At 48.8% G+C, this 22,716-nt stretch overlaps 1 protein-coding gene and 2 long non-coding RNA genes across 5 annotated transcripts in view; 1 reads left to right on the top strand and 2 right to left on the bottom strand.

Moving 5' to 3' along the window:
• Positions 1–22,716, bottom strand: part of TGFBR3 (transforming growth factor beta receptor 3) — a 179,071-nt gene that overhangs the window by 77,408 nt on the left and 78,947 nt on the right. The window lies entirely within an intron of this gene.
• On the bottom strand, positions 3,981–4,876 carry LOC140698543 (uncharacterized). The gene is made up of 2 exons (XR_012076362.1): positions 4,629–4,876; positions 3,981–4,103 (listed from the first exon to the last, which is right to left on the bottom strand). It is a non-coding gene; the product is annotated as an uncharacterized lncRNA (long non-coding RNA).
• Positions 4,964–8,049, top strand: LOC140698542 (uncharacterized). Its single transcript, XR_012076361.1, has 3 exons — positions 4,964–5,365; positions 6,923–7,101; positions 7,868–8,049. It is a non-coding gene; the product is annotated as an uncharacterized lncRNA (long non-coding RNA).

Here is a 22,716-nt window from a genome sequence, read left to right as displayed (position 1 = left end):
AAGGCACAGCCAAAGCAGCTGTATTTAAAGAGAGTCCGACAGAATCACAGAGGCTTGGCTCCCCTGTGAGTGGGGAGGCACAAGCTGCCCGCCACGTAGCACGTCTCTGAAGGGCTTCCTACTTCTGACCAAAGTCTGGAAGGTCCTGAGCGACATCAAGGTCAGGGGCTTGAGCTCCGTTTCATGGTTCCGTCAAGCCCCAACGCCTGTGAAGTCAACAGCCACCGGTCATCTACTTCTCATTCTCAGTGAAACGGCTGTCGCCCACCATTCTGTCTCCGACTCGTCCTTTGAAAATATTATCAGCAGTAAGTAGAGCCAAATAGGGAAAGTGGGGGGGAGGAGCTGCATTATAAAATATTCAGGTTTTGATTATAAATTTAAATATTCCAAAATTACCAGGAACTTGTAGACATAATTAAGATTCTCTGGCATTCGGGATGTTTGACCAGAAATAAGAAATCTGACTTACAATGACAAATTTCTCTATGAAAATGTGACCTGAAATAAGCAAAATGTGTGGTATATCCATACAATGGAGTATTATTTGACAATAAAAAGAATAAAGTATTGATACATACAACATAGATGAACCTTGAAAATATGTGAAATGAAAAAAGCCAGATACAGAAGCCCACATGTTTCATGATTACCTTTACATGAAATGCCCAAATGTCCCCAAAGCAGGCAGATGCAAAGAGATTGAAAGCAGCTGTCAGGGGCTGGGGGAACGGGAGAGTGGGACAGGCTGCCAACTGGTATGGAGCTTCTTTCTGGAACAAGACAGTGGTGACGGTGGCACCACACTGTGAATGTACAAACATCACTGAAATGTACACTTCAAAATGGCTAAATGGTAAATGTTTTATGTTTACTACACACCAAAAAAAAATGTGACTTGAACTTCCATACAGGATGAACCTGGCCAAGTCTTGAGTTTCAAATCTCATCTGGAAAGACCTTCACGTGATTCTACAAGGAACTGGGTGTGTTTAAGAAGGCTGAACGGTCGCATCGGTCCTCAGGACTCCAGATCTGAGACAGTCACACGGAAGGCACACACTAGCCAGCCAGCCAGCCAGCTTCAGACAGTGGCCTGTGTTTCCTGTGCATGTTTTTCATTTATTCAAACAGCATTAATTAAGGACCTATAAGGTGCCAGGCACCATGCCAATTACTGGCAACAGAAACATGAGTAAGACGCAGCCTGTGTTTCCCCAGTTTGCTCATCACAGTCCAGAGGGAAGACGGACACCCGAAGAGATGATTCTAACACAGCGCCAAGACTGCGCCACCTCCGGAGCGGGCGGGGAGAGAAGACGTCCGGGGTCTGGGGGGTGGCAGCAGCCGGGCCGGGCCGGGCTGGGCTGGGCCGGGCCCTCCACAGGGCAAAGTGGACCTACCCGTCTCCACAGAAGCAGGCAGCAGCTGTCAGTGGGATTAATTCTCTTGTTTCTCCCACTCCTCAATTTTCTGAACTGCTTAGATTGGCTGGATGACCACTAAGAGATATGTTAGAAGCAAAATTCACAAACAAGTGTAAACTGGACTGGATGACCACCAGGATCCCTGCTGACCAGTCTCAGGATTCTGGCTTCATTACTGAACACTTTTCTTAAGACTTTCAGAATCTCCGCACCCACTTCCTATTTCATCTACTTTCTAAAGAAGCTTGCTAAATTCGTTCTTAAAGATCCATGTATTTGTTTAGTAAGTGATACAGCGAAACCCTTGAGAGCGCCTCTCAACAGCAATCGTTTCAAAAGAAAATGACGCTGAATAAAGCAAGTCTATCCGGGAGGGCACGGCAGCCCCTCGGAGCTTCACGAGGAGTCCAGAGCTCTGCTGTGGAAGTTCCAGGCACGTACGTCCACGTCTTTGTGTATGTAGGTCTTTGGGAGTTTGTTGCCTTGCTCATAAGCCCAGATTCCAAAATCAGAACTAGCTTTGAACAAGCCACTATCCTTCATTACATATTAAATCTCCTCAAACCTTAAAAGAGATCAGAGCAATCCCATAGGATAGTTGAAAAGGTTAAATAATTTGTACTTATGATAAACATAATTCTTTCTAAACTCTAATGTGTGAGGAATTTTTTACTATTCTCTCAAAGAAAGATGACAAACAGTTAAACTTTTCAGACCATTACTGGGGGATAATATTCTATAATAACTTTGTTTCTTTCTTAACTAGAGAAACCTGATACAGTCAGAGTCACTATCAGATTCCACATCCTTAAGCAAACACACTTTTCAATCAGAGTTAACAAGTAGCAAAACTATATGGTTTTCGTTTCTTTTTCTATTAATTATCCACTTACCATGGAAGGTCCCCAGTTAGCAGTGAAAAATAAAGCATGATGTACACAATGGATATGGTCCCTTTTAGGACAGTGAATGACCAGATGTTTCATGGAGACGAGGGGGTCTTAAATTAGCCTCAAGCTAATCTTTATATCTATACACACACACACACACACAATTTTTAAATGTTACTTTCAATTTACAGTTATTACAAAATATTGGCTATATTCCCTGTGTTGTATAATACATCCTTGAACCTTCTTACACCCAAAAGTTTGTGCCTCCCACACCCCCACCCCTACTTTGCCCCTCCCCCGCCCACTGGTCACCACTAGCTTGTTCTCTGTAACTGTGAGTCTGTTTCTTTTTTATTATATTCACTAGTTTGTTGTATTTTTTAGATTCCACATATAAGTGATATCATACAGTATTTACCTTTCTCTGACTTATTTCACTTAGCGTAATGCCCTCTGAGTCCATTCATGTTGTTGTTGCAAATGGCACAGTTTCATTCTTTTTTATGGCTGAGTAGTATTCCTGTGTGTGTGTGTGTGTGTGTGTGTGTGTGTGTGTGTGTGTGTGTGTACACCACATTTTCTTTATCCATTCAACTGCTAATGGACACGTAGGGTGCTTCCATATCTTGGCTGTTGTAAATAATGCTGTATGTAAATACAGCTGTCATAAATAATGCTGCTTTGAACATAGCCTCAAGCTAATCTTAAGAATGTCTTAACACCTAAGAGACTGCTTTTTAATTAATACTTTATGGTTTAAAATGGGACCCATAAAGTGAAATATGACTAATTACCATTGCATAGTGATTGAGATCATGAACACTTGCACCAAACTCTCTGTGTTCAATTCCAGCTCCATTAATTCCTTAGCTGTGTCGCCTTGGACTAACTGCTTGACCTCTCTGTGCTGCTGTTTCTTCATCTAAAAAACAGAATCACAGTGTCTACTTTTTAGCGTTATTATGAGTAGTCAATAAGTTAACACTTGCTTGCCCCAGAGTCACAGAAAACTGTGTACTAGTTACAGACAGGTCCTCAACATGTTTCAGGAACTTTGCACACTCACAACCCGAGGCACAGGGGAATTCTTTCCTTTGAAGATGGATCTCCCAGGCCTTCTCAACCCCATTCCTTCTTATAAAGTGCTCTCCATTCGTTACCGTGGAACCGACTCCTAGCAGTGCTATTTACAAACTGAACATACTGCTCTACAGCGGTCTGGAAAATCTCAAGTACAAACTGTATGTGACCACACGCAGACTCATCAAATTAGACTTCTCAGTTCTGTTTAGAAAGAGGCAGAACTGTGGGCTAACACACTTCATTTAACTACAGTTTCATATTTTCACCTGGGGTAAATTTTGTTCACCGCAGAAAAAATGCCACACTCTTTCGGAAGACTTGATGTTATCGGTGCCCCGATGAGGAAGAAGGGAGCTCTTCCCAGCGGTGCTCCTGGCCAACGTCCAGATGACCCTCCTCTCACAGCATCTAGCACCTGCTGCCTAGGCCTAGGTTAAGTCTGTATACACAGACTATCTGAGAGGAGGGGGCGGGCTTGTCATTGCCTTAGAGCCTAGGCTAATGCCTGGCACTTAGCCAGAACCACGTGATATTTAATGATGAATAAATGAACGAACAAATGAATAAATCAATAAGCAACTTTTAAAACATAATTTAATTTCTTCCAAGATCTATGTTTTCTTCCAGGTTGGCCAGTGTCTCCTGTAACCCAGTCCTTTGGGTCATTCTGCCTTCTTTCCTAGATTACAGGCCGTCTGACCTGGTGGATAAGAGCGGTGACTCAGAGCCAGCTGGGATCTCAGCTCCCCGTCTGCTGGCCGTAGGGCCTTGAGCACGCTCTGGATCTCGGGGCATCAGTGTCACTGACTGCAACACGGGGGTAATGCTTGCGCTCACTCTACCAGACGTCAAAGGATTAAGCATGTCATAGGCGCAGAGCATGGAGGGCGGCGACTGGCACACAGTGAGTGCTCTGTAAGTGTTTTGCTATTATCACTTCTGCCGTCTAAAACCATGGTGATTTTTCTCCACTCCCTTGGTCCCTACGGAAGGAAGATTTTATCTATATCGTCCCCCACTGAAGTTTAAAGTCAAAACAGTTCTTCTCACAGTCCCCTAAACATCAAACTGCTGGCCCCTTAGACCCAGCCCACTCCTTCTCCTAAACCGGCTTCTCCTGCCTGGCACACACAAGCCCCACTGAGCTTCTCCTTTGCCACCACTCTCTTTCTTCCCTACCTGGCAACTCCACAAACTTCATCAGTTACTCTCCCAAAGCTCTTACTTGCATCGTTATCATGACCAGCAACCTCTCCGTGGCTCACTAAACTGGCTTCAGCCAGACTTGGAGATACTTCAAAGTTCTCATACGATTTGGGAGAAGGGTAGAGAGCTGTTTGTTTTGAAACACGACATGTCCTGAATGAGACGTCCTGTTTCCACATATTTGTTTACCCTGACACAAATCAGCAACTCTTGGGTTTGCTACAGGCTTGTGAAGACCTCCACCAGAGACAATACCAAAAAGGCAGAGACGGCTGCAAAGGTTGCTGTTTCCCTGGAGACGGGGTTTCATGGAAGGCTGAGAATCGCCACAGCAACCGGACTGCAAAAACAGTCCGTGGGCTTCAGCCACGGCTCTGGTGAAGCGATTTGCGCTCCGTGCAAAGGCTGGGGCACAGAGGCTGAAAAATGATCAAAGTAAACACTGCTCTTTGAGCACCATTTTGTTGTGCTGATCTCAAGGCATCAAGTCACAGCATCGAAGTCCTGTTATGAAAGACACACATCGGGGCCAAGGACTCGCGAGGCTGCACTGACTGCTCTGGTGCGAAGGTCTAGAGATAAACTCACCACATATTTTCCAAAACAACCATTTCCAATCTGCTCTAAGAGCAGACCAGGGTCAAAACGTATGCCATTATATCAAGTTACCCTGCCCAGGCTACAGCAGCTGTTGGTCCCAACCCTGGATTTGAAGGAGAGAGAGGGAAAAAGAGAGAGAGAGAGAGAAGAGAAAAGGTGATTTTTTTAAATTAAATCTTAGACTTTATTCCATACTGACCTTACCTGCACCAATTCCTAAAAATTTAAGGAAAAAACTTATCTAAACCTTAATTAACTCTAAGTGAGAAATAACCTATTTTAGGGTGTCTGATCCACTACCATCAATCTAGGCTGTAATTTAAACAGCTAATGAGAAATTATAGTGCATTATAACTGTGCTGCATAGAAGCAGCAACTGTGAAGGACAGCAACTTAGAAACACATTTTCTCATGGATTAATAAAAGCCTTCAATTTTTATCAACACCATTTGAATTAATTATTAACTATGCTTACTATAGCTTTAATATGCAGAACACTTTTATCTTTAAGGAACTCAAAGTGTCACACCTGAATAGCCTTATAGCATCATCAAATGTCAGGTAAGAAAAATATACACTTCCCATTAGCAAGAACGTACAGAAGAAATCCTCAGAGCTTTAATTACAATGGCAGTATACAATGCATCAATGAAAAAAAAAAAACACTTGTCGGTAGGGAGAAATCTGTAACTGATCAGTCTGAACAGAACACTTAGACGTTTGATTAGAACACTGTGAGGTGTGCACACAGCTCACATTCCTCGTCTCTGGGGGCATCCCTTAGACAGTGCTGCTTCCCGAGTCTCGTGTGGAGACAGAGGTCCACTTGCACAAGTCCTGGGGTTGAGCAAGACGCTCAGATGTAAATGTGTCTGTGGGAGCAGAAAGGGGGCGCTTCTGCTGGGCCCTGGGGGTGAACAGGGCGGAACAGGGGCAGGGAGGTGGGCAGCGAGAGCCTCGAGAGCAATGTCCAGGCAGGGGAGGCCACGTGGGTAGGTCTGGGGAACACTTAATTCAGCTGAGGAAATATGCAAAAGAACACAGAGGAATTAAGCTGGAAAGGTAGACTGGGGCCAGATCTCAATGGGCCGTGAAAGCCAAGCTTAGCTAATCAGTGAAGGCAACTGAGAGAACAGTGTGTAATGTAATTCACTGAGATGTGACCATGGCTTGCCTCCTGATAAACAACGCACATCGACTCCTGGCGTATCAAGTGTGACTTAATCACATTAGTAAGTTAATTTATCAAACCCACTTCAACCACCTCACTTACTTGCCCAACAGAATAGGTACCAGTAATAGAGATTTTTTAAAAAGCCCCCTTCTGTATGGGATCCCATTCCGAGTCTCACGCAGTGTCGTTATGAAGGAATTGCCAAGGAGTATCTCACAAGGGGAGAAAATTCAATCTTAATCCTCAACCCCAGACCTGCAGAGTTTGTTCCCTGGCTTTGTCCCCAGCTCACAGGTCCTCAATAAACACTTGCTCAGTTTGGGATATATCTTAACCATAAACAATGAATAAATCAGGAAACTATTGTGAGTTACCAGCCTTGTGCATTTTTAAAAGGAATAACTCATGGGGCCTGGTAATTCAGTCCTGGTTGCAGTACTCTACACAAAAATCTTCAAATCCCACCCTCAGTTCTCGTGTGTGTAACTCACGAACCAGATCCAGCCTCTTCTCTCTCCGTCTGCTTTACTCCCCTGCAGCGAAGACAGCGCTCCATTCTCCACCCTCGGGATGCCTCCTCCAGCCTAGAGACGCTCTCCTAAATCCTGGCGAGACCAGACAGCAAGTTCCCGCTGCTTCCAGCACTCACCTGGAGCAAGCTGTGGTCATGATCTCTCCTACAGTATCCTCTTCAAAAGAGAAAGCAAGCTCACTGCTGGTAAGCACTTTCAGAATGAAAGCAGGATCTTCTCACTTACAGAAAACAATTTACTGTTTGCCCTCAGGGAGAAGGAGTTAATCACCCTTGCCTGAGAAACAGAGAAGTCACTTTCACTATAAACCACAGACATGGGTGCCTCCCAAGCTTGTCTTCCTCCTTGTGTTAAGATTCAGGACGTATCATTCATTTAAGAAAAAAAAGAAAGTCTGTTTAAGTATCTTACATTGGGACTCAATTTCCCCGTAAATAAAGCGGCTAACCAAAGCCTGAAGCTCTTTGAGCGATTGATGGAGTCAGTAACAGCCTTCAAGGCAGAGCCTAGGAGAAGACGTGGTTGATGGAAAAGAATGGGCTGACGTGTCTGAATGCAGGTCACACTGAATGATCTGGGCACTCGATTAAAAGGCAAGATTGACGAAAGTTTAGTTGAACCTGCCACAGTAAATACAAGAGAGTAAAACAGAAGAGCTTTCTTCTTTCAAAAACTGGAAATATTCCAAAATGAACTTATCAAACTTCTCAGACCAATGGGAGCAGTTTTAGAGAATGTCATTCTTTTCTTCCCTTTTTCTTCCCACTTTAACTCTGGGTCAGTGTGTGCCCCATAGTCTTTCGTGCTTGGCAGAAGCAAAACAAATCATGAAATACTCAAGGCTAATCCTAAAGGTAAATCAAGATTTACAGTGTCTTTTAAAATAGAAGTGTTGACAAGATAATAGTCCTGAGGCAAGTTAACTTATCTGGTTTTGCTAATTTCTTTCAGATATACTTTACAACGACAGAGCGGCATGATTTATACTGAATTACAGGAAGATTGGCTTATTTATTTTTTTCTTTTCTATCAAAATGTAGAGATTCCAATAAATCAAAATATGATTTAAAAACAAAAGAGTCAACGCAAACATTATAACACTGTAAGGTTCTAAAAACACTATTTTGATAGGATAATCCCCTTTAATGAAGACACTGGTTGCTGCTCTTGGTTGAACCATATATCGTTAGGCTGAGAACAAGTCTCAGTCATTACAAATGGCTCATCTGGTGACTGGGAACCCTCCCAGGCCAATGGGCCACGTGCTAAGCGGGCCCCGTGAAGGCACGAGGCCAGCTTTGGGCCCGAGGTGTGAAGTTACAAAGCTCTCGCATTTACCCCACCTCCACTGTTTACTTCTTCATGCCATCTTTCTTTTTCTCTCAAGTACTCCGCGGGCTGTTCAAAAACAAAGGAGTGGGAGAGGGGCGAAATTAAGAGCCAGTGGACTTGGTTACTGCAGGCAGTGCTGACAAAATCTGACAGAAGAGGACGAAACACAAAACAAAATTTGTGTACAATAAAATCGCTGACCTTTCGTGATACAGGAGACTTTACACACAGACTACGCCAAATATTTACTGTAGAGATTGAACCTGAAGCCCAAGGAAGCAACGGCCTGTCCAAGTTCTACACCCGGTTATGCATCCCTGGGGCCAGAACCCAGATGCCTGTCCTAATGGCCAGCCACCCGTCCTGCCGGTGGAGCTACGTCTCTCCTGTTCTCCGTGACCGGAACAGAAGGGCTCCCTGGATCTTCAGCGTCCAGAGCCAGCCTTTTTCACCCCTGGAAAAGGACAAATGTGAGGACTGCCTGGAAACGATGCCCCCCCCCCACCCCGCACAGCACCGCGTGATCCGGCTCCTGCCCAGCTAGCCCCGTCTCCCGCGGCTCCCTCCTCGCCGCTCCGCTCCAGCCACACCGGCCTCCTCGCGCACCTCCCACAAGTGCGTCTGAGCTTTCGGCCTTGGCACGGGCAGATCCTCCATCTGGCCTGCTCTTCCCCTGGGTCCGGGGATTCTCCCCTTTTCATCGTTAATGTCCTGTTCAAGCGCACCTTCTCCTCAAGCAAGCCACCCCGACCACCTGACGGCCTCCCTGACGGCCTCCCCTGCTGTCACACGAACACCTGGGCGCCTCGTGCCCAAAGCCAAGTAAGTCGTGTTGCCCAGGCTGAAACTCTGCCTTCTTTACCGCCGTATCTCCAGTCCTAGAACAATGCCTGGACGTGCCAAACACACATTTTTGGAATGAATAAATGAATGAATGTATGAAAGACCAAGGAAAGATGAACCAGCACGTGGGGTGACTCCACAGCATGGCACTGGGGCCTCCTTCCATTCACGTGTTTTTATAAAATTGAAGGGAAGAAAAAGGGCAGCTATAGACACAGAAAGTCACCAGAAAGCCTGCTGGCTCCTGTCTAAAGCACATCTCTGAGGCATTTCTGATAAAAGGTCATGGCCAGGAAAAAAAAAATAGCCAACTTTTAGCCTAGTCGAGAGACACAAGAACTCAAGATCAAGCCATAATATATCTCAAAGTTCACCTGATCCTGCCAGCAGGAGCCCTGCAGTGCTGAATTTTGGGGCATGTGAATGATACATTGTTTTACTGAAATATTTTCCAAGATTCCTTTCCGAATTCAACTCCATGGTCTTTTTCTTCCCCCTAAAGGGCAAAACACCAACCTGTTCCCAAGCTATTTGGTAATATTTTGGCACAGATAATCCAGAAAAGAAAGTTGTTTGTAGAGAGCAGAGCTATGGATAGTAACAGGACGCCCTGACCTGCCCCTCTTTCCACGAGCTTAACCTACAGATGGCAACCCAGCTATTCACACGTAATTCTTACCAGACGGCCATCTGATTGCAGCTCAGAGACTTACTGCCAATATGATCGCAGCTAACAAACTACATCAGGAGCAACGCTCAAGCCCACGGTCACGGGGAGCAAGGAGGCTGAGATCACGTGGGCGGGAGCAGGGGCAGGGGGACAACCCGCGATCCACTCTACCTTCGCTGCCTTTGGCGAATCCTCAGGGGGCGTCAGGACTGCCAGGCAGCAGGTGCTTAACAAACACTGACTTAATGACTAAACCAATGTTAAACCCTGGGAGAGCCCACCTGCCCTCCAGCCCCGCTACGGGAGATGTGTGCTGCCAGGTCAGTCCTCAGCTGCACCAAGCTGCTTCCCAGCTCATGACCTTGAGAACGTCTAACTTCTCTTGGCCTCCATGTCTACGTCTGCAAGCCAGCACCAACAGCTCCCTTGCAGGGGTGTTGATAAGACTGACTAGAAGCGGGTTTTCTCGATCCTCTGAGAAGGCGGTTTACCCGTGTTTGACTGGGGCTCTAGTCGGTGTGGTACTGTTACCTCCTGCCTGCAGGTCCTTGGGTTATTTTTCTGTTAAGGATAAAACTATATGCCTTTATTCAACACAAAATGAGTCATTAAGATAAAATAGTTTGTCCGTGTGCAGAAACATTATTATACATTCAGTTCTGAAGGTAGTTTTGCACAGCCAATGACGGGGCACTCTAAACGTGGGGGGAAGGAAGACAAGAGGGAAAGGAGCCGAAAGGCAGAGCTTCATCTGTCAAAGTGCTAAGGACTATGGGCACAAAGACTTTAGTGAGTAAGACCGACATAAGGTCATTTCTTCCATTCTGACTTCTCCGGTGCCGGTGAAAGTCTCAAGGTATGAAGCAGTGAGTCACAGAATTAAGATGAGTTTGAAAATAAAAAACAGGTCACAGTAGAAAGGGCTAAAAGGTTTTACCTCCTACAGTTTCAGCTGTCATGTCCTCTGGATCTTTCACGGGTTCTAGAAATTTTGTGAATTCTCTAAGAACAAACCTGCTCTTCAACCAGTAGTTTATTATCAGAGAACCAATTATCAGGTCCTTCCCAGCCCAGAACCTATCTCGTTATGCAACAGACAGACGGGTCCCTGGATTCTGAAGCAGGATGACAAACTGATCGAAGCTGCCTGTATGACCCCTAGCTTCCTAGTAAAGAACTGGTGGCTTTTCTGCCATCCCCAGCTTTCTCCTCAGCCTTTGGGATTTGGGTCTCGTCAAAGTCCAGGTCGGGAAGACAGCACAAGCAGCCCAAACGAGCTCGTCTCCCTCCTGTTCCGGCAAGGCCAAGAGGGCAGGCTCCCGCCCTGCTCTCCAGGCGTCATCGTAATTTGGGGGAATTTTGTTCAGAATCCAACAAACAGCCTTGAGAATACCACATTCACGTCACGCCTGACCCCAACACCACATCTGCTGAGGGGACCCCTAATTCCTGAACAGGAACACAGCCACCTGCCCTTCCATCCCGGAGTGCACCTTCCAGAGAAACAGGAACACCCGAGGTGCTCAGGCCACGCACTCCTTCCAGGGCAGCAAAGTCACTGGATGAGGTGAAGGGAGAGCTGGGGAGTCTGGGGACGGACATCTGTCTTTAGAGGTCTACCTAAACTGCCCCTTCCAGCCTCCAGCGTTAAGATTGTGCCAACTCATCCGGCCCTGAGGACCTACGTCCGTGCAGCTGGGCGCCCTTCTCCCACCACAAACACCAAGGCAAGGCCATCAGACACAGGCTTTCGCAGCTGCCAAGGTACTTGCTGTCCTAACACACTTCATACTCCGCCACTCGGCTCTATTTTATTTACCAGCCTCCTCCCCTAGTCTTGGAAAATTTTGTCCCAGCCTTCAGCCAAACCACATCCCTGTTTCAAACCTCTCCAAACTCTCACCTCGGAGAAGCCCTGCCAGTGAGCACACCTGGCTCCAATTACCCCGCGGCGCCCCCCCGACCCCGGCCCCAGGCCCTTCCAGCGAGCGGTGCCTTCGCACTTCCGTGGCCACCTCGGCCCAGCTGCAGCTGATTAAGGCTATTTGGTTAACTTTCCATCATGTGTGTTCAGGGCAATACTATGTGTCCACGTCTCGGTCCTTTCTGTTTACAGGTGTCGCTCCTTGCTGGGATCCGCACAGCGCCACGGGCTGCGCCTTCCTCGCTGCCACGATGCTCAGCGAGGGGGGAACGTTCGCGAAGGCTGCTGCCCGGGGCTGTCCAGCGGCCTGCTTCCAATTACGGGGGGGGGGGGGGCTTTGCTCGAGCAAACTGAAATGATTAGTTCCTCTAATCTGTGTTTCAATAAATAAAAGAGAGAGGGAGAAAGATTCTTTCTGTTGCTCTGTTCCGATAAAACAGTAGAGCTCTTTGGAAAATCATGAAGCTTCTACCGCGTGAGGCAAGTGAAGATCTAAGCAGTGAAACCCGAAAGCATCTTCCCAAGTGCTTGGAGGCCAGACTTGCCCCCAGATCTGCAAATCCCACTTAATCCAGGTTTAAAAAAACACGTAAGACGCCATCAGACCCCCGCGGCTCACGCTGCGGCTGTGGGTGCGTCCTCGCCCACAGCAGCGGAGGCCTCTTCAGCGGCATTTCTAGTTCAATGATTCCAGAAACATTCTCAATTCTGCTTTTCAACTGGTATTTTTTTTACTAAATGCAAGTTATGCTGTTTTTCATTTTGGAGGCCTGGACTATTTAAAAAATATGCCCTTAATTATCAATGTAGACTCAAAAAAACCTTGAAATACTAAATATCAATCTTCCCAACCTCTTCATACTGACAAAAGAAAACACTGAGACTCACGTGGGTCTAGAGATTTGCTCAAGTTCAAATAAAAGGATCGGGTAAATGAAGGACCAATCGTTTATTGACTCACGATCCAACGGCTGTGTTTTTACACTGTGAAGCCTGGATTAAGAAACATTACTTTATGACTGACCATATATACCAATATCAATAATCAGATTTTCCAGAAAATATGAGAAATTTTCAAATAAGAAATTTCCAAATCAGTTCATTTAATAAAGCTAAGTAAGCTGTTACAAATCAACATATTCCTTTGTTCATTCAAGCATTTATTTCACATCTTTTTATTGAATGCTTACGGTGTGCTGGGTCTGTTCTAATCACTGGAGACAGTGCACAAAATAAAACACCTCATGGATAGTGTACCGGAGGGGACGGACAATAAACACATTTAAATATAAATATCGGGTGGTTTACAAATTAATTTTCTAAAAAGCAAAACAGGGTGGGGGTGAGTCAAGGGGGCTTGGCTATCATAAATGGGGTGGTCAGTGAAGGCCTCTCTGCAGAGGTGATGGCTGGGCAGGGACCAGAAGGAAGGAGGAAACAAGCCCTGTGAACGGCCAGGAGAAGTGCTCCGAGCAAAGGTGGGAGGCGGGAACGCACTTGGCACCTTGGAAGGACATCTGGGCCAATCATTCAGCATCCAGAAGATGGGGAGGTGGTGGGAGAGGGAGTGAGGGGTCTGCGAGGGGCTGGGGATTTTATTCTAAATGTAACGGGAAGCCGCTGCAGGAAGCTGAGCTGGTGAATTCTGTGACTGGACTTAACGTTTTTGAGGGATCATTCAGGCTGCTACGCGGAGAACAGATCTTTTTAGCTAATAACGAAGCGAACGTTCACTGAGGCTCATTATATTCCCAGCACTGTTCTGAGCACCCATTGCATTTTAATTATTTAACTGTCACAGCAACCTATGAAGCAGATGCCACATTGTCCCCATGTGAAGAAAATGAGGCACAGAGAAGTAAAGTAACTTGGCCAGAGTCAGTTCCGAAACAGGGGAACTAAGCTTCCAACACAGGAACTCTAGTTCCAGATTCCGCCCTCAAACAACAGGGGCGAGGGGTCCACGGCACCTCAGGTAAAGAGGTGACGGTGGCTCAGACCAAAGATGGTGGTGGGATGCGGTGCGGGGGGAGGTGCAGGGTTTGGCGGGGATGGGGGATTGTGCAGTCAAAGGTGGGCGGGCTCAGAATATATTTTTATAGTAGAATAAACAGGATGGGCTGTGACATCTGAGAAAACAGAAAGTCATGGATAACGCCAGGGTTTGGGGCCTTAGCAACTGGGTAATGTCCTTCACAGAGAGGGAGAACGTGGCACTGAACAAAATGGGGACAGGAAGGCTGCACGGAACTCAAGACACCCTCCCAAGCTAAGGGAGAAGAAGTCTCAGCTTCCTGGGGCTGCTGTAACTACTAAAAACTTGGTGCCTTAAAACAGCATGTATTCTCCTACAGTTCTGAAGTCCAGATGTCCAAAATCAGTATTGCTGAGCCAAAATCAAGATGTCAGCAGAGACAACAGAGTCTCGAGGAGAGAATCCTCTCCGTGCCTCTTCCAGCTGCCCAGAGCTGTTGGCATTCCGTGACCTGTGGCCCTGTCGCTCCGATCTCTGTCTCTATGGTCACATCGCCTTCTCATCTTCAGTCTACCTCAAATCTCTGTTTTATGAGAACTCATGTGGTTGCATTCAGAGGACACCCAGACACTCCAGGAGGACCTTCTCACCTCAAGTTCTTCCATTAACCACACCTGCAAAGACTTTGTCTACAGAACATTCACATAGTAACAGTCACAGGTTTGGGGATTAGGATGGGGGCGTATCTTCGGGAGCCATTATTCAGCCTACCATTGTCAGGAATATATATAATAAAAAAAGCAATAAAATCCACGGCTGTGGGCAAAGAGTTGGCAAAATTTACTCCTCTTCCACATGAGACTTTGATCTTCTGTTAACTCTCTTAACTCTATAACCTGGTAATTAAAACAATATGTCAACCATAACAAAAGGTAATTTCTCTTACCTATAGAAGGAGACATCTGGAGGCTTCCTGAGAGCAAGGACTCCTGTAAGCCAGGCACGCCCTTCACGGCACCATGGAAACTATTGCTATAGAGCATAGTTGCCTATTAGCTCCTGGAAGGAATGAGGCTTCTAAACCACAGAGACCTCCTGGCATTGGAGCCACCAGCTGGAAAGCTCTGGATGGCTGCGTGAACTGATGTGCAGACGGTCACAGGCACCCAAACAGAGGGCGGCCACGCCACCCTGCTCCCAGCTCTGGTCCCACACTACACCCTGTCGTGGACTGAAGCCACCGGGGGCCTGTCTTAGTCTCTTGGGTCCGAGTGTTTATCTGAACCCAAGAAGACCCCCTGGCTGTTTGCTGCACATGTAATACAAATATCATTTCAGTTTAATTGTTTCCATTTCTTCCTCCACCAAACCCTTTCACACAGTTACCAGCAGGAAAAGGAGGAGAGCAGATGTTGCATCTGGCCACCCTCTGGTGGTCTCACTCATAAGCAGTAAAATGGCTAAAAGGGGCAAAGGGAAAGGAAAACCTGGAAAACACAAATTAATAAATTCACGAAACGGAGCCGTTTCCTCGGGGGGAGGAGTGAGCAGCACCTTAGCTGACTACGTCATGCTTCCTGCGCTCTGCCTTCAAGAGGCCTGTCCTGCAGCCGTCCCAACCCACATCTCTGCTGGAAGTGTGCAAGTGGGCTCATTACTCAGAGCCAAGATAAAGGATAAATCTTTATGAGTACCGTAAGCATGAGTCATAAAAAATAGGAAACACATGTAGGACACATACACAGTAACAGCGCCACGCCAGGGAGGATGTTTAGGAAACGCGTGTGAGGACACATGACAGAAAGGACCAGCAACACCCCTCGCGCACTGCTCCAAAAACGCCCCCAGAGGGGGAGAAACCTCACGGCAAGCCAGGGTCCCTGTCACCCTGGTCTCCAGCAAGCAGAGGTCGTTCCCTGTTTGGCAGTAGGCCTTCAAAAACCTTTCAAAAGGGAGGAGAACTGAATCAAGAAAAAGTAACTCAGAGCAGGCTTCGAAAGATTTTATGATTTGGGAAATTTGAACAGCTTCCAACTAAAACACTGGGAATTAGATATTAACGGCATTAAAACTGAGCAAAAAAGATCTTTTCAGAGAAGTACTTGTGCACAGTGGTAGCATTACCATTTCACTTAGAGTCTCACTATCATAGCAACCAGCGGTTAAAAGGGAAAAAAAGAGTGGACTCCTCAACCCACCCGCACGAAAGCAGGAAGCAAAACTAAAGGGCAGCCGGGACCCGCACACACACGGCGCGCCCCCGAGCCGGCGGCGCGCCCCCAAGGCCTCCCGGCTCGGCGTGGGCACAGGCAGAGCCCTCGGGCAGCTGCGCCAGGCGGCGACCTGGGGGTGTTCAGAGCAGGACGGAGGGAAACTGGCCCCCGCCGTCCTCTGGGGCAGATGACGGGGGCAAAATGCCCAGGCCTCACTGGGAATTGAGCTGTCCGGTTGCCTTTGATTTCGGAAGGCCTCCAAATTCGAGCCTCGGCGGCACGGTGACCCTAAATGCCCACGCGTCTCACACCAAAGCGCGCACGTCCGTGTTCAGATGCACCTCGGGCTCCCTTCAACTTCAGCCTTCTCCTTTATCTTCACAAACCACTGATTCCCAAGGAAAGCCTGGCCTGCGTGTCGACCTCCCTGAGGCTGAGAGGAGCAGGAGAGAAATGTGTGAAGCGTTGTGTCCAACTTCACTGAACTTTCCAGTTACCTGAGACCTCCAGAAAAGCCAGGGCGTGTTAGGAGCTCTTCTGAGCTAGAGCTCGCACACGACTTTCGCCTCACAGGAAGTCCAGCTGTGGACCAGCAAACACAGGGCTGGGGCCGAGAGCTGTGACCCCCCCACTTCCCTCTGTCTTTCATTTCTCAGTCCCCTCGGCAGCTGCCATCTGTCCTTTCTCCTCTGCCCCTCGCTGCAGGCACGTGCGCTCACATCCCTGGGAGGGAGGCCTTGTGGCAGGCTCACCTCTTGAGATACGAACGCAGCTTCCATGTGAATCAGTGCATAGGTCTGAGTGCCTGCCCTGTGGCAAGCCCAGCGCCAGGCACAGGAAACCCACAGCCCCATCAGCCACTTGCTGTAGCCAGTTCAAAAATAATCAGATGAGTGTGCACCTGTATCAACAAACAGAAATTAACCTTTAATGTGCACAATGTCCTATTTGGGCTCCAGGCATGAATTAGGCTGTGACAGTGATCCTGGGTCTTGTAACTGGCTCTCCTTGGCTCACAGACACAGCCACATCTAATCTAGCCTCTCTTCAAGAGAAGCCAGGTCATACCTGCAATCTGCCTCTCTCCCACCAAGGGACGTAAAAATTCTAGAGTCAAGTCAAAGGGCACTATAGTGCCAGTGGAAAATGCCAAAAATAGAAGGCACTGTTGTGGGGTGTTTGGGACGAGAACCCAGATAACGCCAGATGGTTGCGGGCAAAGCGCTGCACACAGGAGCCAGAAGCACAGCCATGCCACCTCGTGTTGGCATTCCAAGTCATGAGTGCACTCGGAGCGAAATCCCGGCAGAATGCTAGAAAACAATGACAAACGTGTAAAAAGAAATTCACTTCTTAAAAATTAATCTCATTCTTTTAGTTTAAAAGGGCCATCGAGTATCTGGGCGCTGACATTTTGGCATTTCAGACGAGGCCAAGGAGCTTCAGGGCAAGGGCTGTTTCGGTGAACCAGCGGGCTCAGAGGTGCCCTGGCCGCCCGGAAAGGAAGGCACGGAGCACACAGCCGTGGGGGGGCCAGGGCAGCAGGTCCTCCAAATGCAGACTCAGACTCCTGTGACTTTAAGACCAGACCCTCATAAATGGATTGCTTCTGCTGGACACCATGCTCTAAGTAAACAGACTCTTCTGGCCGACACACAACTTCCTGTAGGGTTCTGGTGGGTAAAGCTTGAAAAGGCTGCCAGATCCAATGACCAGCAGCTTTTGAGCTGACTTAGAAAACAAGCTACAAAGACTTGAGTCCAGAGTAAACAAAGGAAAAGCCACATTAAACAGGGAACAAATTACTATACAGGCAGGGATATTTTAAGCACTCACTGTGCAAAAAAATAAAAATAAAATAATCAAGTTATTAAGTATTTAATGATACAGGGCAGAGTAAAATGTCCTCTTTCAATTGGAGGAATCAAGGCTAATTAATTCCAGCAGTATTAAGAACTGGCTGAGAATCACCGCCCTACATCATGAGGACAGATCGTGCTCGATGGCACAACTTCAAACCCGGCTCAGATCAAATGAGCTGCCCGAGGGAGCAGCACAGAGTCAGAAAGCATTTCCAGCTTTCACCCAGCGGAGAGAAAGGACTCACCAGTTTACTAGCAGAGGCTGAAAATCCGTAAGAGTGAAGAAAACCGTAGCAAAAACTCAGAAAGGGGCTGAGGAAAGACTGAAACAGAGATCTGGAGAAGATGCAGTAAACTGCAGAACCATGAGGCAAAGTAAGGCAAAGCAGGAACAGAGAAGGTGGCGGCCGTGAAGAAGGGCCTGGGGACAAACACCAAGTCCACTGACGTAAGGAATCAAGGAAAGGCGCACTGCGGAAAGGGGAGTCGCCTAAGGAGCCCCACAGCGCTGCTGTAAGTCTCGCCCTCGGCACCACACAAACACCCAGTGTCAGTGCACGAGCGTCCAGCTTGGTTCCCGCCCCCAAGAAGTCCGCTCACCAGCCGAGTGTGCAAGAGTAACACGCACGATTCAGCAGCAAAAATTACAAGAAATCACACAGCCCCGTACTCAGACTGTGGTGGGAGAGAGGGTGTTCAGAGCAACACTTAGAGAAGGAGGAGATGGTGGGTGAAGGAGTCAGGAAAGGGCTTGCTGGAGAGTGAAGACCTACGCGGGGGCTTCAGACGTGGCCGGGATCGAGAGAGCTAAGAAGGAAGTTCAGGTGGAATCGAGAAGAAGCTGTGGGGCGACGGATCCAGCTGAAGGGTCCGGCTGAGGCTCAGGAACCCGCACTTCAGCGCCTCCAAGGCTTTCGGATGCAGGAGCTTCTCACGCCACACACGCTGGTCCTGAGCACTAGGTCCAGATCCCTGCTGGTGCGGCCCTTCGGGCCTCATCCTCCGCCTCCAGGCCCCAGCCCACCCCGCTGCTGTCCCCGTCACTGCCCCCATCCTCCGTTCCGGGGCTCGGCAAGCTTTATGTGTCTGCAAATGGCCAGACTAAATATTTGGGTCTTTGTCAGTCTCGGTTACCCTTCTCAATCTTCCACTGTAGGGAGGGAGCGGCCACACACAACATGTAAACAAATGGGCAAGGCTAGGTGCCAATAAAACTTACTTACCCCCTCCAGAAAAACCCTTTATTTACAAAAACAGCCATCAGATTGATAAATGGAATGTGGTGCAGCCATGCACTGGAATACTACTCAGGAAAGAAAAGGAATGAAGTAATAAGTACACGCCACTGCACAGAGGAACCTCACCTGCAACGTGCTAAGTGAAAGAAGCCCATCGTAGAGGCACACAGGCTGTATGAGGCCTTTGATTAAAGATGTCCGGAATATTCAACTCTATAGAGAAAAGTAGATTAGTGGTTGCCTGGGGCAGGGGTGGGAGCCTGGGGAATGGGGAGTGCCTGCAAGTGGACACAAAGTTTCCTTCTGAGGCGCTAAAAATGCTCTAAAATTACAATACAATTTAAAATCAAACGTTCTAAAATTACATTGTGGTGACAGCTGCACATCTCTATAAATGTACTGAAAACCACCAACGTGTATGCTTTAAACAGGTGAACTTTACGGTATGTAAATCATACACAAACAAAGAAACAGGCAACAGCAGGATTCGGCCTGAAGGCCACCGTCCGCCGCTCCCTGACCGCACACCGGCCACGCCAGCACCAGGACGGACCTTCCCACACACGCGGTGCCCACCCCCCGGGTGTGCTGAGGCCTCCCTCCTCTCCTGCTCAGCAGCTTCTGCTCTTCCAAGCCCTTCATCCAGTGCTCCTTTCTGGGAATCCTTCCCTCGCCTACAGAGGGAATCACCACTCCCTCTGCTGGGCTCCTGCAAATTTCTGTTAATTTTATAACAAATAATGGTCATATTATGTGTCAACACTGCATTAAATTTATCGTCCCTCAACCGCCAATAAATGCTGAAGACATAAGGCTGAGAAGGAATACAGCAGAGGGTCCACCTCGTACGCTGTGGGGTCTCAGTCAGTAACTCACTGAATAAGTCTGTACATGAATGGACAAATGAACCAATTAGAGGAGTATTATTTAGAGAAAATGAGTTTTATGAAGTGGTGCACAAGCTGGGCTGAAAGAGCCGGGGTCCACGCTGCAGGCGCCAGTCCCAGGAGACTGGCTAAGGGGCTGCGGGCTGAGTGGAGAGGCGCGTGGAAACTCAGCAAGTTCCAGAGAACGTCAGGAAAACTCCGTGACTGACCCAGCGCGGTCTGAGGGAACGGGTAAATCCACGACGGCTCAGGAGTCCCAAGACAGGTGGCGGTGATGTCACCGATGGGACGGGGAAGCTGGCCTGATAAACCGGCATGGGGGGAGGGGAAGACGCTTAGGACGGCTCTCACAGTTGGCTTTAGAGGTCGTGCAACGAGCGCACAGTTGGTTGTTTGCTGGGTGCCAGGCACACGTGCCAGCCCTAAGGGCCACAGAGCCCTCTCTCGATCCTCAGGGGACCCGCTAAAGAACTGCTATCTCCCCCCGCTGTCCCGACGAGGAAACTGGGGCTCAGAGAACCGGGCAGCTCACCCAGAGTCACATGCTTGGGAAGTGACAGGGCTGAGAACGGGGGGGAGACCCCGGCCAGCAGCTGCTCCCCTACCGCACCGCTCAGGTGCCTGGGAGCCCGAGGCAGGGCTCAGGGGCCCTTGGGAGACCCTGCCAGAGCTTCCCCCGAGAAGCCTGGACAGAGCTTTGGGAGTTGTTGGCATCGACACAACCATCCAAGCCCTAAGATCAGACAAGCCACCTCGGGAAGAGCAGCGGGGAAAGCGAGGCCCAAGAACTGCGCTTCACGCGAGGTTCCCCGAGGGGGAGGAGAGGGCCGCGGGGAAAGGAGCAGGAGGACCCGGCCAAGGCCACGCCCTGACACCCACAGAGAGAGGCCAGAAAGGCGGGCACGGGGGAAAAGCTGCGGACGCGTAAGGGTGCGGAAAGGCGCGGTGCCAGAAAGACCCTGCGGCAGGGGGGCTCCCTGGGCGCCAGGCCAGCACTGCACCAACGTCCTGCTGATGGTGGATAAGCCGCTGCCTCACTGCCTGGCCCTGCCAGGTGGTCAGGACCAGGTTGTCTCAGGGAACCTCTCGGGTCCCAGCGTCCCATGAGTTGGTCAACAGGGCAACAGCAGGGGCTCCTCAGAGACAAGTTCAGGAGAGCAGAAGTCAGGCTGCCGAGAGGAAGGAGGGGAGGCAGGACGCACAGACTCGCTCGTTCGAGGAGTGGACAGGCAAGAAGAGAAGCAAGCTGGTGCGGCGAGGCGATCAGCAGGGCCGAGTTCATAAGTGGCCTCACTGTGCGAGAAAGTAAAATAATTAAACATATGTCCAATTTCCACAGAAATATTTAGAGAACATGGGGTGGGGGTAATGCTTGAGTAATATAATAAACACTTCTGCAGAACTGGAGTATTTAAATCAGAGGTATTAGCAAGTGAATTGACATTCTCACACAAAATGTCAAGACAAACCGTGGAAACGAGAAAATGCAAGATGGGTGTCTGGACGCTCCGCAGCACACACAGACGGGCGCTGGCCCTCGGCACACCTGGGTCTCAGGTCTGCGGACCTGCTCCTTCCTGTGGCCTCCTGCTTTTCTAAACACTCTCCCACAAGTTCAGAGAGCAAGAAAGTTGCACTTTCAAACGTGCAGGGCGGGCGCTCCCACGGAAACGTTTTATGCTAACAACATTTTTGCAAAATCATGCACTTTTTTAAAAAGTCAAGAGAAGTCACCATGCAACAATAGCATGCTGTTGGTTGTAACCCTAACCTCCATAAAGACAAACAGGTTGGAAAACGCTGCTTGTGGACAAACTTCAGGAGTCAAGGCAGCCTTCCTCTCCACACTGAAGACGCAGTGACAAAGTGGCCTGCTCAAGCTGTGAGCTCTCGGCCAGCAGAGTACGTCACCCAGCATGACCTCGTGCTAAAATGCAGAGTCCGACCAGGCTAAGCCCTCTGTGGGGCAGCAGCCATGCTCCCCTCGGGCAGTGTCACAGCGCCCGGACATTACTGTGACAGATGGCAGGGTTTAAGCCACGTGCCCAGGCAGTGTGTCGGTAGGAACACTGTAACGTCTTTGCTGCTTCTCGTGTCCTAATTTGTATGCTAAACCCTGATGTTTACTACTGTCACTGATTTCTGCTTTCACTTTTTCTGAGATTCCAAGGCTGGGTGTTTGGAGGGTTCTTACTTGAGCGTCAGCTGTAGTTTCAGACTGAACATGTCACCCCAGTGTGCTAGCAACCACCGTTGACCAGTGTGGCCAGCTCCGCCCGGCCTGCACTGTCCTGCTGTCCCCACCCCGGCTCTTTGTCCAGTCCGGGCCTGGCACCTTCACACGGCCCAGCGGACTGTCATCATTCAAACACACCGAGTATCTTCAAGCAAAGGGGTGACCTGCTCTAAATGCCGTGACTGTCAACTTCATTTAGGGCCTCCAGCCCTCTTCGAGGGTCAGATTCAGTTGCCTTTCACGCTAATGAAATAACTTCCACGGCAACACTCAAATGAATGGGCGGAGCAGGGAGGAGCGGAGAGAGGGAAACGGAGAGAGAAGAGGAGGAAGGGAGACGGGGCACAAGGAGAGGGCGAGAGAGGCAGAAGGAGGAAGGATAAAGACGGGAGATGAATGCCTTTTGAGTAAAGTGACCCTTGTCATCACTGATTATCTGCTGTAGGTCTGTGACAAAATGGCCCGTTCAGAGGCAGCCTCACCTGCCAGGCTGGGGTGATTTCCGAAACGACTCCCATTTAAACAAACACCAGGCAGTGTTTCCACGCGGAAGGTGCTTGTTCAGGGACGGCACGTCACCCGCACAGGGCATCTGTGTGTGAGGGGTTTCCCCTGACACT

Source organism: Vicugna pacos, chromosome 9 (assembly GCF_048564905.1).
Source record: "Vicugna pacos chromosome 9, VicPac4, whole genome shotgun sequence".
Classification (NCBI taxonomy): Eukaryota; Metazoa; Chordata; class Mammalia; order Artiodactyla; family Camelidae; genus Vicugna; species Vicugna pacos.
The sequence above is the reverse complement of the archived record's forward strand: the minus strand, read 5'-3'. Positions and strand labels throughout refer to the sequence as shown.